This window comes from Cervus elaphus, chromosome 25 (assembly GCF_910594005.1).
Source record: "Cervus elaphus chromosome 25, mCerEla1.1, whole genome shotgun sequence".
Lineage (NCBI taxonomy): Eukaryota > Metazoa > Chordata > Mammalia > Artiodactyla > Cervidae > Cervus > Cervus elaphus.
This window is the reverse complement of record NC_057839.1, coordinates 70,437,713-70,453,218: the sequence shown is the minus strand read 5'-3', so window position 1 is coordinate 70,453,218 and position 15,506 is coordinate 70,437,713. Positions and strand designations below refer to the sequence as shown.

The window sequence follows — 15,506 nt, the reverse complement described above, 5'->3', positions numbered from 1 at the left end:
GGTGTGTCTAGGGGAGCCTTGAGCGCTCATGAAGCTGCTTGTGCCCTCAGGTTACCCACGAGGAGCAGAGATCCATGAGGAAAGTGAGGAAGATGAGGCACGTTCTGGTGGCTGAGAGCATCTTAGTAACAACTGACAGTCTTCGTTTCTAACCTCTGTGATGGACACTTTTTTCCATTTCAGTTCTATGGAGGAGCGTGGTGAGTGATAAATGCAGATCCTGGGGTGTCCTGGAGCACAATTTTCTGACCCTTTAAATCTTAATGTTGTCTGTAGTAAAGTAATAGTAATAACTGTCTCTCTCTTATAGGGATTTCAGAACGATTAATGATATTAGTATGCTCAAAGCCTTTATAACTCTGCCTGGAACACAGTAAATATACATGTGCTAAGACCTCATCAGATATTAGCTATCATGATCATCATCACCATCTTCACCACTGTTAGAAAATGCCGCGGGAGGAAAAAGCCACCTCTAAGGACCGTTGGTGAAGGCCTTTATTGAGCGGTCGCTCTCGGGCAGAACTCCTGGGGGCGGGTGAGTGAGGAGACAAAGGGAGTCTGCGAGGTATGAGGGGGTGCAGAGGGGTTTTATAGCCAGGGCCGGCATCCAAGTCAGGTCTTTCCATATAAGGAAGAAAATGCGGGCTACAGCGGAGGTCAGTGTCCAAGGGCTCTGTGTTGGTACATGATTGGACCAGGCTGCAGGGGATCGGTTCCCGGAAGTTTAGCCAGCCTCCGGAATTTGCCTTGCGGCACTTTTCCGGGGCATGTCTCAACATACCCGACCTTTCATCCCAGCCTTTTTGTTATAGGACAAGGGGCGCCGGTTCTCTCTGGCTATTTCCTGCTGAACGGGGGCGGCGAGGGGTAGGGGCCAGCTGGGATGAAAGGTCAGCTTATGCAGGATTGTGAGGTGGGTCTATGTCTTCTTGATTGAGTCGAGTGTAAGCTGTTAGGAGCATGGCCCGTCCGGTTGCAGCCTGCGCTATTTCTTGGACCCATTGAGTCCGGTCCGGAGGGGGCTTTTTTGGAGCTGTCTGTGCCTTTGTTCTAGGCCTGACGATTGGGGCTGATAGGGGATGTGGAGATGCCAGTTGATGTCCAGGGCCGTAGCCACCTGCTGGGAGATCTGTGAGAGTATATATATATATATTTTTAAGAGAGGAGTAGGGCAGGAGGGGATGACCAGAAAGGAGTGGGCAAATAGGCAGGAATCTAATTGACAGGGTGGTGGTTGGGTTTGGAGCGGACATGAGGGTTGGCCGTCAATGCCCATAACCGAAACCTGGGAAGGACGTAAAGTGTCCCTGAAAGAGGGAAGGGCTGAATAGGTAGCCCCCGCATTAACCAGACTTACCTGTTACCTGGAGCATTACCCTGGGCTTGGCTTGGGTTATCGGGGTTCCCAAGTCTGGGTGGCATCAGCCATCGTTGAAGCTCAGCAGCTCGAAGGCTGGAGGAGGGCAGGAGGTCTCCCTGGGGTGCTCTGGTCCCCGGCCCCTAGAGGTCGGGGCCCGAGAGGCCTGGGAACAGTCGCTAGCCCAGTGTCCTTGCTGTTTGCACAACGGGCATGGCTTGGAAGGAGGCCGTGGATTGGGGCACATCTTGGCCCAGTGTCTTTCTTGACCGCACTTGAAGCTGGCCCCAGAAGGGGGGTTTTGGGACCCCGAGCCCGCCACCAGCCGCAGGGCCGCCACCAAGGCCTGGGTTTGTTGGTTTAGGAGGCTTGCCTGAAATTTGGCCTCTTGCTTGAGCCTTGCCCTTTGGCTGGCCTCAGCAGTTTCTTCACGGGCGTTGTAAACCTTAAAGGCCATTTTTACCAGGTGTCGAATAGGGGTCTGAGGGCCGTCCTCGGCCTTGGCCAGCTTTTTTCGGATGTCAGGTGCGGATTGGGAGATAAAACGATTGGCCAAGGTAGCTGCCCCAATGGGGGACTCAGGGGACAGTCTGGTGTATTGAACAAGGGCCTCGGTCGGCCAATTAAGAAATATGGCTGGGTTTTCGTCGGGCCCCTGAGTCACCTCATCTAGTTTGAGGAGGTTTACTACCTTAAGAGAGGACGTTTCCATCCCATCAAGGATACACTCTATCATATAGCGTACCCGCAGCTGGCCGCCACCCCCTTCCTGGTAGTTCCAATCAGGGTCGGTGCCAGGAACTGCCTGAGCTCCCGGGGGGCGCTCGAGGAAGGGGTTGGCACAGTGCCGCTGGTCGGCCTGAGCCCTGGCTGCCGTCCAAATGGCCTGCCTCTCCTCGGGGGTGGTGGTAGACCCCAGGATGACATATAGGTCCTACCATGTTAAGGCGTAGGCGCGGGTCAGACCAGTAAACTTGTTAATGTACTGAGTGGGGTTGGAGGAAAAGGATCCCAGCTTGGCCTCAATCTGTGCTAAGTCCTGGAGAGAGAAGGGGACGTGGACCTGGGCCAGGCCGTCGGCTCCGGCTACTTGTCGCAGAGGGAGTAGCGGGGCTGGGGGAGGGGGCGGGGAGGCCCCTGGAGGGTTGCTATGGGAGCGAGTGTGGGAGCTAACCGGAGAAGGGGAGGGAGTGACGGGGGGGGGGGGGGGGGGGGAGGGGAGGATACAAGGTAGGGTTAATGGCCGGAGGATCTGGGGCCAGCGGTGAAGCCTCAGGGGCGGGAACAGGAACAAAAGAGGCCGGAGTAGGGTTAGAGGGGGAGGGGGTAGGAGGGGCCGGAGTGGAAGGGGAGGGAGTAGGAACCGGAGAGGAAGGGGAGGGGGCCGTGGGAGAGGCGTAGGGAGGGGGGCCACCAGATCTTCTGGGGGAACAGAGAAAGCAGAGGACTCAGAGGCGGGGGGGTTGGCTTAGCTCGGGAGGGTGGAGTCGGGGGGGGCCATGGTGAGTAGGATCTGGCTAGGAGCACACGTAGTGCACAGGGTAGGGCGAGAGCGCAAAGCCCAAAAGGCCTGAACATAGGGGACCTCAGACCATTTTCCCGTTCTCTGGCAGTAATTATCCAAATCACGGAGGACGTCAAAGTCTAGTGTCCCTGTGGCTGGCCATTGTGAGCCATTATCTAGGGAATACTGAGGCCAGGCCTGTGAACACAGAAAAGTGAGCTACTTGGGGCGGATATCTCCCTTTAGTCTTAGAGTCCGCAGGTTAGCCAGCAGGCACTCTAAGGGGGTGGAGTATTGGGGATCGGGTTTGGAGGCTGTCGATCCCATGGCAACCACGGGGCGTGGAGGCAACCCTCGCTGTCCGAACGTCTTCGGATGAGTCAAGGGGAGCCGGAGGTCCGTGTAGTCGCAGGGAACTTCTTCCTCACGACCGCAGGGACCCGGAAAGGCTGAAGCCGGAGGCCGAAGCCGGAGGTCTACTCAGCCGCTGGGGACGTCTCCCCACCAGCTGGTGACTGGGAGGGCCCAGTAAGTGCACACCTGTTACGGGGCCCTAGGAGGTGGTCGCCAGGGAGGGCAGGCTTCAAAGCCGGAGGGACTTACTCCATATCCTGCCATCCAGGGGGTTGGTCAGCCGTCTGGGTCCGAGGCTTCCGCGGCGGTGGAGCTCGAGGGGGCCTCAACGGTGAGTGCTGGGGGCCCTCACCTCGAGCCCCACGTTGGGGCGCCAGATGTTAGAAAACGCCGTGGGAGGAAAAAGCCACCTCTAAGGACCATTGATGAAGGCCTTTATTAAGCGGTTGCTCTCGGGCAGAACTCCCGGGGGCGGGTGAGTGAGGAGACAAAGGGAGTCTGCGAGGTATGAGGGGGTGCAGAGGGGTTTTATAGCCAGGGCCGGCGTCCAAGCCAGGTCTTTTCATATAAGGAAGAAAACGTGGGCTACAGCGGTGGTCAGTGTCCTAGGGCTCTGTGTTGGTACATGATTGGACCAGGCTGCAGGGGGTCGGTCTCCGGAAGTTTAGCCAGCCTCCAGAATTTGCCTTGCGGCACTTTTCCAGGGCATGTCTCAACATACCCGACCTTTCAACCACCACCATCATGATTGCTGTCATCATCAACAACATAGCCAACATCACCACCACCATCACCACCACAAACACCACCATCGCCATCACCACTGTCATCTTTATCTCCACCACCGTCACTACCACTGACATCTCCACCACCATCGTCAACATAACCACTGCATCATCACCACCATCACCATCACCATCCCTTAACTATCACCATCACCATTATAATCAGCAACATAACTGATAGCATCACTCCGTATCATCACCACCATCATCATGATCTAATCATCACCACCATCACATCAGCATCATCACTGCCTTTACCATCACCACCACCATCACCATCACCTTATCATCAAAATCATCACCACCTTCAGCATCATTACCACAACCATCCCATCACTGTCAACACTACCTTTATCATTATCACCGTTATCATCACCGTCACCGCACCTCATCGTATCCATCATCACAGTTAAAGTCAACAGCATAACCCAAATCATCTCCACCATCATCACCACCTTTATCACATCGCCACCGTCATCACCATCACCACCTCTGTCATCGTCTCCTCTGTGATTACTGCCGTCACTGCCACACACACCATCACCATCACCATCAACAACATCGCCGCCGCTGTGACCACATCTTATCATCACCACCTTTACCACCATCATCATTAACATCACCACCTTCAGTATCACCACTCCCAATACCAGCATGAACTTATTTCTGAAAAGCTCTTCTTCCTGGCCTCAATATTCAACCTTTATTACCATCTTCAGAGGAACAGTTGAATGACGTGCGCTTCCGTCCAGGGGAGAAGATGAGAACTCTGTAAGCTGGGTGCCAAGTTAATCCTGTCATCAAGAAGAGTGAACAAACCCTTGATTTCAGATCTAAGAAATGACTTCCTCCTGTAGACAGAACTAGTTACACAGAGCCCCTACTGCTTCTAATTCTACCTTTAGATTCACAGATAGAAGTGATTCCACCAGCACCAGAGTGGAGTGAATTTCAATTTCAATCATTTTATTGGCATGACAAGGCATACAGGAATTGCCAATGTTGATACATCAAATTTTGGAGTCTCAGAGGTGGCGGTCGAGCCCGTTTCTATTTCTCATTACTGTCTTTCCAAGTCGGTGTCAGGCTATAGCTACCTTAAAGTTGTTCCTGCCAAAATTTGGGCTTATTTCAGTTTTATAGTTTTTCTTCTTACTTCTGCTGTGACAGAATTTCTTCACCATTTTCAAAATTGGAGAAGAATATTGTCTATATTTCTGCATCTTGTAAGGAGGAGTAGAGCCATTTTCTGTCCAGTTTAGTGCTTCCTTATGACAATTATTGAGTTATGTTCCAATTACTTTTTCTGGTTAGTGAGGTCAATAGTACAGAAGATAAGCTTAGGTTATTATAATTATTGTGCCTGTCAGGCAAAAATTGCAATGTTCAGGTACAGTCAGAGCTGGTCAGTTATTGAATACAGTTTAGTGATTACATGAGAACCATTTTAGGAATTGTTTCACCATCCTATCTTGAGATAAAATTATTGACCTTGAAATGTGACAGTTTGTGCAACAATCCATAGTACTTCTAAGAATTTTTTCTAATAGCATCTAGAGCACTGAATTATCACTTTTGTCTATTTGAATTTCTATTATGGAGTGCCATCATGGTGAGGGAAGAATCCAGTCAGAATATATAGTATATATTGCATAGTAATAAAGCAAACTCTGGGAGACGGTGAAGGGCAGGGAAGACTGGCATATTGCAGTCCATGGGGTCGCAGAGTCTGACATGACTCAGCAACTGAAAAAAAAACTAGCTTGATCTTTGTTTCCCTCATTTTCTTTAAATCCAACATAGAAGTTGTAGAAATCCAAGAAACACACTGTGTTTTTCTAATACCCCCTAGTTTTCCCTCCCAAGTCTCCGTTCCACACTTCTATAAAGGAATAGCAGGCATGTAGGAATGACATGTAGTGCCATAGATTAGAAACTGTAGGTAAGTTTAGATACATCCTGACCCAGTTTTCTTAGCCCTACAGTATAATATAATCGTTTCAGTAAATTGAGGCTTTTCTGTATTTCTGGGCTTCCCTGGTGGCTCGGTCAGTAAAGAACTGAGTTGGTAAAGAACTGAGCCGGTAAAGAATCCACCTGCAATGCAGGAGACCTGGGTTTGACCCCTGGGTTGGGAAGATCCCCTGGAGGAGGGCATGGCAGGCAACCCACTCCAGTATTCTTGCCTGGAGAATCCCATGGACAGAGGAGCCTGGTGGGCTACAGTTCACGGGGTCCCAAAGAGTCAGACACAGCTGAGTGACTAAACACAGCATATAATATTATCTTTTCAGTAAATTGAGGCTTTTCTGATACTTCCTAAAAAATTAGTCTGAAAAATTTGTGGTTTAAATGTTCTGTGCTACAACCCCCCCACTGCTTCACTCCAGGGACATGCCCAGACCCTGCCTAGTGAGTTTTTATTTTGGGGAATCTATCTCTGCACCCTCTTCTAATACTCCCTATTGAATATTTTGCAATCATCTCCCCGGTGGTGAAAATGCTTTGAGCCAGGGCTGCATTTCAAACAGGTTTGCTTTCCCAAAGCCCGGAGGTGCCGACTCACGGTGTGCAAAAGAAAACGGATAATGAAGCACTTTAATTAATGTGAATATGATGAAATTTTAACTGAGGTTGATGGGCTCCGGTTAAGAATCAATCACTGTCTCTTAATCCTCTGGTGGATCTGAGAATTTGTGAAATGAAACACCACCAAGGTGCTCACATCGGAAGAGGCGATTGCACGAGAGGACTTTGATTTATTGGACACCCGGCAGGACGGGTCTGAGGCAGTACCTGGGGCTCCGGGAGCCTGCAGGACTTGTGTCGTGAAGGTTATTCCCGCTCTCATAGCATGTCACGCTCCGGTCTGCACTCAATCACCACCCCGCACTCTGAGGCCTGGGTTGATAAACATATTCATTATAGGAAGAACCATTCCTCAGGCTGGTGATGAGGTGTGTTCCAGGGCAAGGGGAAGAGTGCCTGAGAGGGGCCCAGGGAGACCCCCCAGGAGCTAACAAGCTCCTTGGCAGTTTTCTCTGGGTGCAATTTTCTGAACACTGTAAACTCAGGGGGAGGGGGTTCTTCGGAGCCCTCAATAGCCCATAAGTGAAGTTGCTCAGTCGTGTCCGACTCTTTGCAACACCATGGACTGTAGTCTACCAGGCTCCATCGTCCATGGGATTTTTCAGGCAAGAATACTGGAGTAGGTTGCCATTTCCTTCTCCAGGAGATCTTCCTGACCCATAGATTGAACCCGGGTCTCCCAAATTGTAGGCAGACACTTTACCATCTGAGCCACCAGGGAAGTCCTAAATAAAGTCAAAGGTGAAATTCTGTTATGGCTTGACATGCACTCAGGAAGGATTCTAGTCCTTGTCCAGGGTCCCCAACACTTTTGGGAGGTGCTGGAGGTCTTCCTGTCCCACCAGCCACATCTGTCCCCATCTTTGTGACCAGAACTGCCCAGGATGCAGCCTCCCCACCTGGCTCTACCCTGCTGAGCTGGACCACTGGTCAGTCCTGGCCACCTCCTCCTCGGAGGCTGGCTGAGGCTGAGAAGGTGGTGCTCTATCCTTCCTCGCAGCTCCCCATTTGCCCAGGTTCTCTGGCCCCACAGGGTCAGGGGGCTGGGAGAGCCTGGTGAAGTGAGCTGTCCTTCCTGGCTGCCCCCGGACGCCCGGCCTGCTGGCTGCCCCAGGCTCAGGCCCACCCCACGGCCAGCTCCTGTCACCTCTCCATCTGTGAGCTCTCTCCATGGAAGCGAGTCCATGTGGTTTTGAAGGGCTGCAAGCATTTCTGATCATATTACATTTTATAAAGCTTGTAGTTGAAAAACACTGAACTTTTTCACTGAATTGCTGCTAATCTAGGTCACTACCTCCCTGCGATCCTGAAGCTGGCTTTTTAAGCCTCAGTCACACTTGACATTTATCCCTGCTGAACATTACTTGATTGGTTTGCAGCACGTGTGTAGTGCGGCCTCGGTGCCCAGCGCCTTTGGCGTTGAGTGTTCTGAGTAGGGCGGGGCAGGGGCTCCTCTCGAGGCCATTGAGATGGACGCCTGCCTGGGGGGATGAACCAGACCTTGTCCACCCTAGTCGCGCCTCCACTGAGGCTCCTGCTGTCTCACCTGCCAGCCGGCATGTCCTTGATGAGCTCGGTGGGTAAGCAGACCCCAGCGTCTCCCTTCCTACAAACCTGGAATCTTACTGGACTAGAAGACGAGATCTTGGTCTAAAAGCGTCAAGGCCCCATGACTATGGTCACAAGTTCTCTGATATTTTAAATCCTAACTCAGGCCACACAAGTGTCCAGTGAGCCTTTGACCCTGTGTGCGGGCGCATGCTAAGCAGCTTCAGTCTGACTCTTTGCGACCCTTGGGCTGTAGCCCTCCAGATCCTCCGTCCATGGGGATTCTCCAGGCAAGAGTACTGGAGTGGGTCGCCATTCCCTCCTCCAGGGGATATTCCCGACCCAGGGATCGAACCCGTGACTTTTATGTCTCCTGCCCTGGTAGGCGGGAACTTTACCACCTGGCAATGCTGTATTTGGCCATTTGCAGACAGGTTGAGCTGCCAACAGATGCACATGTTTCAAGACAGGTGGGCTTGAGAGGAAGAGAGAGATCCTCCCAGAATGCAATGTGTCACAAGAGCTGACCTGCACCTGCTACTTGAGGCTTGCTTGGTGATTTCATCAACACCAGCATCCTGTTCCCATGGTAACGGTTTAGGTATTAGGCATCACAGCCTCACAGGCTCAGCACTGACCTAGCAGGTGCCCGGATCCTGGGGCCTGACCCCGGGGAGCACAGCCAGGACTCACTCAGGTCCAGCCTCTTCATTCTTAACCTACCGCGCAGCTGAAATCCTGCTCCGCCCTGCAGCTTGAGACATCATCAGAGTCCTTGGACTGTGACGACTTCGAGGGCAGAGACGGGCATCATAGTGCTGAGGGCCTCTCTCCTGTGTGTCCTGTCGCTCTAACGTCGTCAGAGTGACGCACACCTAGTCGCCGACTGTGTCCCCTCCTCAAGGCTGGGGGTGGTGAGCTTTCCCACGGTCACCTACCTGTCCTTCCCAGATCTGTCATGTCAGGTCCCCTGCTCATAGCCCTGTGCCCACTCAACACCAGTGTTCCCTGCCCTGGCTCCTTGTCCCCAGAAGATGGATGACCCACGTCGTCACTCACTGGAAGGTATTTAAATAAAAACCGCACTTCTGTCTGTGTCCCATTTTCCCACTGAGTGGGAGAGGCAGCCTTATTAAGTCACATTAGATGTGGCTTTTTAAACTTCCCTTCACAGCGTTCAGTTGTGAATCTGAGTCCTATCACAGCACTTTGCCTTTTTATGAGTAAATGGACTCTGCTTAGTCTCTTGGGGGTTTCCTGCCTCCTTTCTGCACGGCTTCCCTGGTGGTGGCTCAGGTGATTAAGAATCTGCCCAGAATTCGGGAGACCTGGGTTCAGTCCTTGGGTCAGGAAGATCCCCTGGAGAAGTGAATGGCTACCCACTCCAGCATTCTTGTCTGGAGAATCCCATGGACAGAGGAGCCTGGCAGGCTAAAGTCCACGGGGTTGCAGTGTTGAAGTCGACTGAGTGACTAACACAACCTCCTTTCTGTTTTAGAGACAAAATGGTTCCCCGTCCTCCAGCACGGGTTTCAGAGCCCTGCCTGGCCCTTGCTGAACCTGAGGACCCACTCCTAACCCCAGCTTGCCTGAGACCCGGGCTCCTCAGCTCTGGAGCTTGACTCAGCCCGTCAGAGGCAGACAAGGGTCTGTGGGTCTTGGGGCCCCAGGTTCCCTATCTCCAGCATCTTTAGGGAGTTAGGTGATGGCTGGTCTCAAGGGAGCCTCTTCTCATGTGCAGCCTGGGGAGGGGATTTGGGGACAGGGGAAGCATCATCCCTATGCACCCAGGCCACAGAGCCCACTCCCACAAGAGAGATGCCAGAAGGGGTCCTCACTGGCCCTGTCTGCAGCTCTGAGGGCAGAGGAGCCCAGTCCAGGGCTGGCGGAGGCTGCAGGCACCTATCTCTGTGGGGTGGCTGGGTCTGCTGAAGGGGCGCTGATGGCATCATCTCCTCTGTGCTAGCATCCTGAGCCCCTTACACTTTTGTTCATCACAGCCATACTGGGAGGAAGCGCAGACCTCCTAGCCTCATGGATGAGGAATCAGGATGTCAGGAGGCCGGGGATGCCTGCGCTCAGCACTGCGTGAGCCTGTGCCTGCAGGGCGCCTGCCACCATGGTGCCATGCGGCCACAGCCCGCAAACGGGGCTAGCCCGATCCTGGCCGCAGTGGGAGGGCGGCGGGACGCACACGGTGTGCTGACTGAGGCACACGCAGCGTCTGCCCACCCGGCTGGCTGTCCACCGTTCTGCTACAGATCCTAACAGGGATCCCAAAGGGATTTTATTCCAGGGCACAAAATCGTTTGTTAACTAGAACATCAAGTATCTTAAGAAAGCCTAGAAAAATACAGATGTGTTTGTGTGCTCCATGTAGATGTAGAACTACATGTACATTTACATGTATATACGGATGGGGATGTGGGCACACACAGAGGTTAGATTTGATGTAGAATATATAGATTATGTGTATATATATATATATATATATATATATATATATATATATGTAGATGTAGAAGTAAATGATCTAGGTTTAGATTGTATACAAGCGTTGATAGGTGTAAGGTGGTCTAGTATTCCCAACTCTTTAAAAATTTTCCACAGTTTGTTGTGATCAACACAGTCAAAGTCTTCAGTGTAGTCAGTGAAGCAGAGGTAGATGTTTTTCTGGAATTCCGTTGCTTTTTCTACGATCCATCAGCTGTTGGCAATTTGATCTCTGGTTCCTCTGTCTTTTCTAAATCCAGCGTGAACATCTGGAAGTTCTCAGTTCATATGCTGTTGAAGCCTGGCTTGAAGGATTGTTAGTGAACAATATTAACATTGATAGATGTGGACACAGATCTAGATTAGATTTAGATATGGACATAGATTATAGATGACATAGATGACATGTAAATATACATATGTGTGTATATATATATAATACATAAACAGATATAGATGAAATAGATGAGGATAGAGAGGTCAGATTTAGATATTGTTGTTGTTCAGTTGCTCAGCTTTGTCCAGCTCTTTGTGACCCCATGGACTGCAGCATGCCAGGCTTCCCTGTCCCTCATCATCTCCCGGAACTTGCTCAAATGCATGTCCATTGAGTCACTGAAGCCATCCAACCATCTCGTCCTCTGTCGTCCCCTTCTCCTCTTGCCTTCAATCTTTCCCAGCATCAGGGTCTTTTCCAGTGAGTCAGATCTTTGAATCAGAGGGCCAAAGTACTAGAGCTTCAGCTTCAGCATCAGTCCTTCCAATGAACATTCAGTGTTGATTTCCTTTAGAATTGGCTGGTTTTACCTTCTCTCAGAAGTCTTCTCGAGCACCACAGTTTGAAAGCATTGATTCTTCGATGCTCAGGCTTGTTTATGGTCCAACTTTCACAACTGTACATGACTACTGGAAAAACCATAGCTTTGACTATATGGACCTTTGTCAGCAAAATGATGTCTCTGCCTTTTAATATGCTATATTTGTCATAGCTTTTCTTCTAAGGAGCAAGTGTCTTTTAATTTCATGGCTGTAGTTACCAACCACAGTGATTTTGGAGCCCAAGAAAATAAAGTCTGTCACTGTTTCCATTTTTCCTCCCATCTATTTGCCATGAAATTATGGGACTGGACCCAATGATCTTAGCTTTTTGAATGTTGAGTTTTAAGTCAGCTTCTTCACTCCTCTTTCACCTTCATCAAGAGGCTCTTTAGTTCCTCTTTGCTGCCATAAGTGTGGTGTCATCTGCATATCTGAGGCTATTGAAATCTCTCCTGCTAATCTTGATTCCGGCTTGTGCTTCATCCAGCCTGGCCTTTTGCATGATGTACTCTCCGTTGTCAGGGCACTTATGACATCACACCAGTGTCTTCTTAAATTCAGTGGTACTGTGGCAGAATGTCACACCCATATTATTTCTGTTTCTTTGTGGATAATCAAATAGTTGGGTTTCTCCCCCTTTGCATCTTTAAACACTTTCACATTTTTCATTTATTCTTGGCAATCAGACTTCACTGAGGAGTGCCAAAGTCTGGTCTTCGATGGGTCTTTAAGCCTGAGTTGTCTTCCTTCCTTGAACTTCCAGAAGTCTTCTGGCGCCCGTTCTCTTTCTGGCCCTCACTCTGCCAGGGTCCTGGCTTCATCTTCTCACCCACAATCCAAGCTCTGACTTGTTCTCAAGCTCTTTAGTTTTCCATTTCCTTACTGGTTTATTTTTCTGTTTTTATTTTAAGGCAGGTGATTCTTGGGGAGAACTCTTACATTTAGGAGGTTTTCTATTCTGTCTATTTTGGGTCTGCAGTTTTCTCTCCTCTGATTTCTTAGTTATTTCTAGGCTGTTCTTCAATCTTAAAGGAAATCAGCCCTGAATATTCACTGGAAGGACTGATGCTGAAGCTGAAGCTTCAATACTTTGGCCACCTGATGCAAAGAACTGACTCATTGGAAAAGACCCTGATGCTGGGAAAGACTGAGGGCAGGAAGAGAAGGGGGCAACGGGGGATGAGATGGTTGGATGGTGTTGTTGACTCAATGGACGAGTTTGAGCAAGCTCTGGGGGATGGTGAAGGGTCGAGAATCCTGGTGTGCTGGAGTCCATGGGGCTGCATAGAACGGGACATGACTGAGCCAGTGAACGGCTTCTTTTAATTCCATTAATTTGCCAACACAGAAATCCACTTCTCCACCTTGTTTCCCAGCTCTGTGATGGAAGTCACACTATTGCTGTTGTGGACTAGATGTTTTCCCCTCGCCCTCGATTCACTGAGGCCTTAACCCCCGGTGAGAAGGTGTTAGGAGGGGGCTTTTGGGAGGCCATGAGATTCAGATGAGGTTGTGAGAGTGGGGCCCACCTATGAGATTCGTATCCTTAGAAGAAGGAAAGATAATCAGAGAGCCCTCTCTGCCCCGTGAGGGTGCGACGAGGAGGTGGCCATCTGCAGCCAGACCCCACATGTGCCCACCGCTTGCCCCGGGGCTCCCAGCCTCCAGAGCTCCGGGGGCAGATGCTGTTGTCTAAGCCCGCCTCCCACTCCCTGCCCCTATCTGTGGTGCTTGTTGCAGTAGCTTGAACAGACCGAAGCGTGTAAACAATTCTGAGGATCATGGCTCCCAGCATATTCTCTGATCAATCATGGGGTCTTGCAGCACTGACGCTTTGGAAATGGCCAGCGATGGGGATTTTGCAGAGAGTGGACACAGGAGCCCAGTGGACACGTGATAATGATTAGTGCACAACCAATCAGATGCTGTGGAAGAAGTTACAATGAGCCAGGTGTCAGCCGTAGAAGGAGTGAGGACTGAATGAGAAGCTGTGCTAAAAAGGTGAATTCTTTCTCGGTAGGATTGCTAGAGAGCCTTGTGCCAAACACTGGGTCTTAACTGGCAAAGATATGCAAGGAAGCTTCTCATGATATCCTTGAGGAACAGCATCAGTGAAACGACTTTGTAAAATGATATTGGATTTAAGGGACTGAACATGGAGTTGATTGCTATTTTCAGGGGGGTATCAGTTAAAATGTTTTTACTTCAAAAGATTTTTCCCGTTTTATTGAACCACGTCAACTATGAACCATAGTTGACATAGAACATCAGGTAAGCTTTAGGGGCTATTGAAGGTCGTCTTGATGGGCCTGTGGGGACTTTCCAGTGTCACTCCCAGTGGAGCACTAAGGTCGCTGAATTATCAGACGTCACAGTGATTTGAGGAAGGACTGGGAGCCAGAGGAGGAGGTTAAAACCGCTGGGAGGAGGGAGGAGCCACAACCGCTGGAGCTCATGTGCCTGTAGCCCGTGCTCCCAAACAAGAGGAGCCATGATGAGAAGTCCTCACACCCCAAGTAAAGAGAGGCCAGCAAGGCAGCAAAGATCCAGCGCAGCCAAAAGTAAACAAGTGAAGCTACTAAAGACTCAAGTTGGCGGAGAAGGAAATGGCAACCCACTCCAGTACTCTTGCCTGGAAAATCCCATGGACCAAGGAGCCTAGTAGGCTACAGTCCATGGGGTCGCAAAGAGTCGGACACGACTGAGCAACTTCACTTCACTTCATGGCAAAATGTCTTGTGTGAAACATGTTTTTCTTAATTTCCATGAAACAACATTCTGCAGTCTAATAAAACTTTTATCTACTGTAAAAAAAAAAAAAGACTCAAGTTGGCAAAGCGAATATTTTAAAACGAATGCAAATACATTAACAAAATCAATTTTAATAAGTGAATGTATTTCTTATTTGAGATTAAAAAAAAAAGGACTGGATTTAACTCTGGATTCAGAGGTCGGGTCCAGGGACAGAGCGGCAGTGACTGCAGGAGGCGGGCAGGTCAGCTGGTGAGAGCTCCTTCACAGTCGAGGTGCAGGGCGGGGTGAGGAGGCCAGGACAGACGAGGAAATGCCCTCTGAGCGCTGCGCTTGATGCAGGGGCTTCCCTGGTGGCGCTAGTGGTCCAGAACCCGCCCGCCAAAGCAGGAGACGCAGGTTTGATCCCCGGGTCGGGACGATCCCCTGGAGGAGGGCGTGGCAACCCACTCCAGTGTTCCTGCCTGGAGCATCCCATGCAGAGAGGAGCCTGGCGGGCTACAGTCCGTGGGGTCGCAAAGTGTCGGACACGACTGAGCACAAGCACCGCTAGAACACGGCATTTAATTTTAGACTTGATTTCCCTTCTTATCTCTGACGAGGCCGCTGTTTTCCCAGGTCTCCTGGGGGCTGTCCCCCGGGCAGGCCGCTCTGGGTCCTGTGTGTGGGCTGTGTGTGGCTCCAGGAATCGCCCCTCCTCATTTTGCTGGGCCAGCCCTGGCAGCATCTCACCCCGTTCTCTTCCCGAGCTTTACTTGTTCTAAGGGACCCAGTCCACGTTCTGGGACACCCACTTTCCCCTCGTACATATTTAAATCCACAAGCACCCTACTGGGTCCCTTTTTGTAGATTGCATTTGTGCTTTGAAGTAATGAGCCTGGAAGTTCTGACATTTGTAATGAGCATGAGTTCGTGTGGTATATTTCTCACGTGATTCCCCAAATAAAATCTATTTGTCATCATCACTTGCCAGATAGTCCACCTGTAATGACCCCCTGGCCATGTGATCAGTCATCCTTTATCATTAGCATGAGAGCACATCATATGATGACGAAACTGATCGTGGAGTTCTTCCCGGGGGGATGGATCATGTGAGAATCTGCCCGGCCGCCTGCCGGTCTGATGTGGTGAGGATTCCCACGCCACTCCATGGCTGGCGGCTCGGAGGGGCTCCATCTGCTACTACTGTGGGTCTGGGCTTAGGCACCTAAGTTCATTCACCTGCCTTGAAAATAGAGCTCACACTCCTCCCCACCCTTTCTACGTTTCCATTAACGTGTACAGTTTCGCTTTGCTGCCCTGG

General features: G+C 50.6%; 1 long non-coding RNA gene across 1 annotated transcript in view; it reads left to right on the top strand.

The window, feature by feature from the left end:
* The first annotated feature begins 731 nt into the window (after positions 1 to 731).
* Positions 732 to 15,506, top strand: part of LOC122683798 — a 28,632-nt gene continuing 13,857 nt past the window's right edge. The window contains exon 1 of the long non-coding RNA XR_006337832.1: positions 732 to 916. This is a non-coding gene — a long non-coding RNA (uncharacterized LOC122683798). The remainder of the gene's footprint in view (positions 917 to 15,506) is intronic.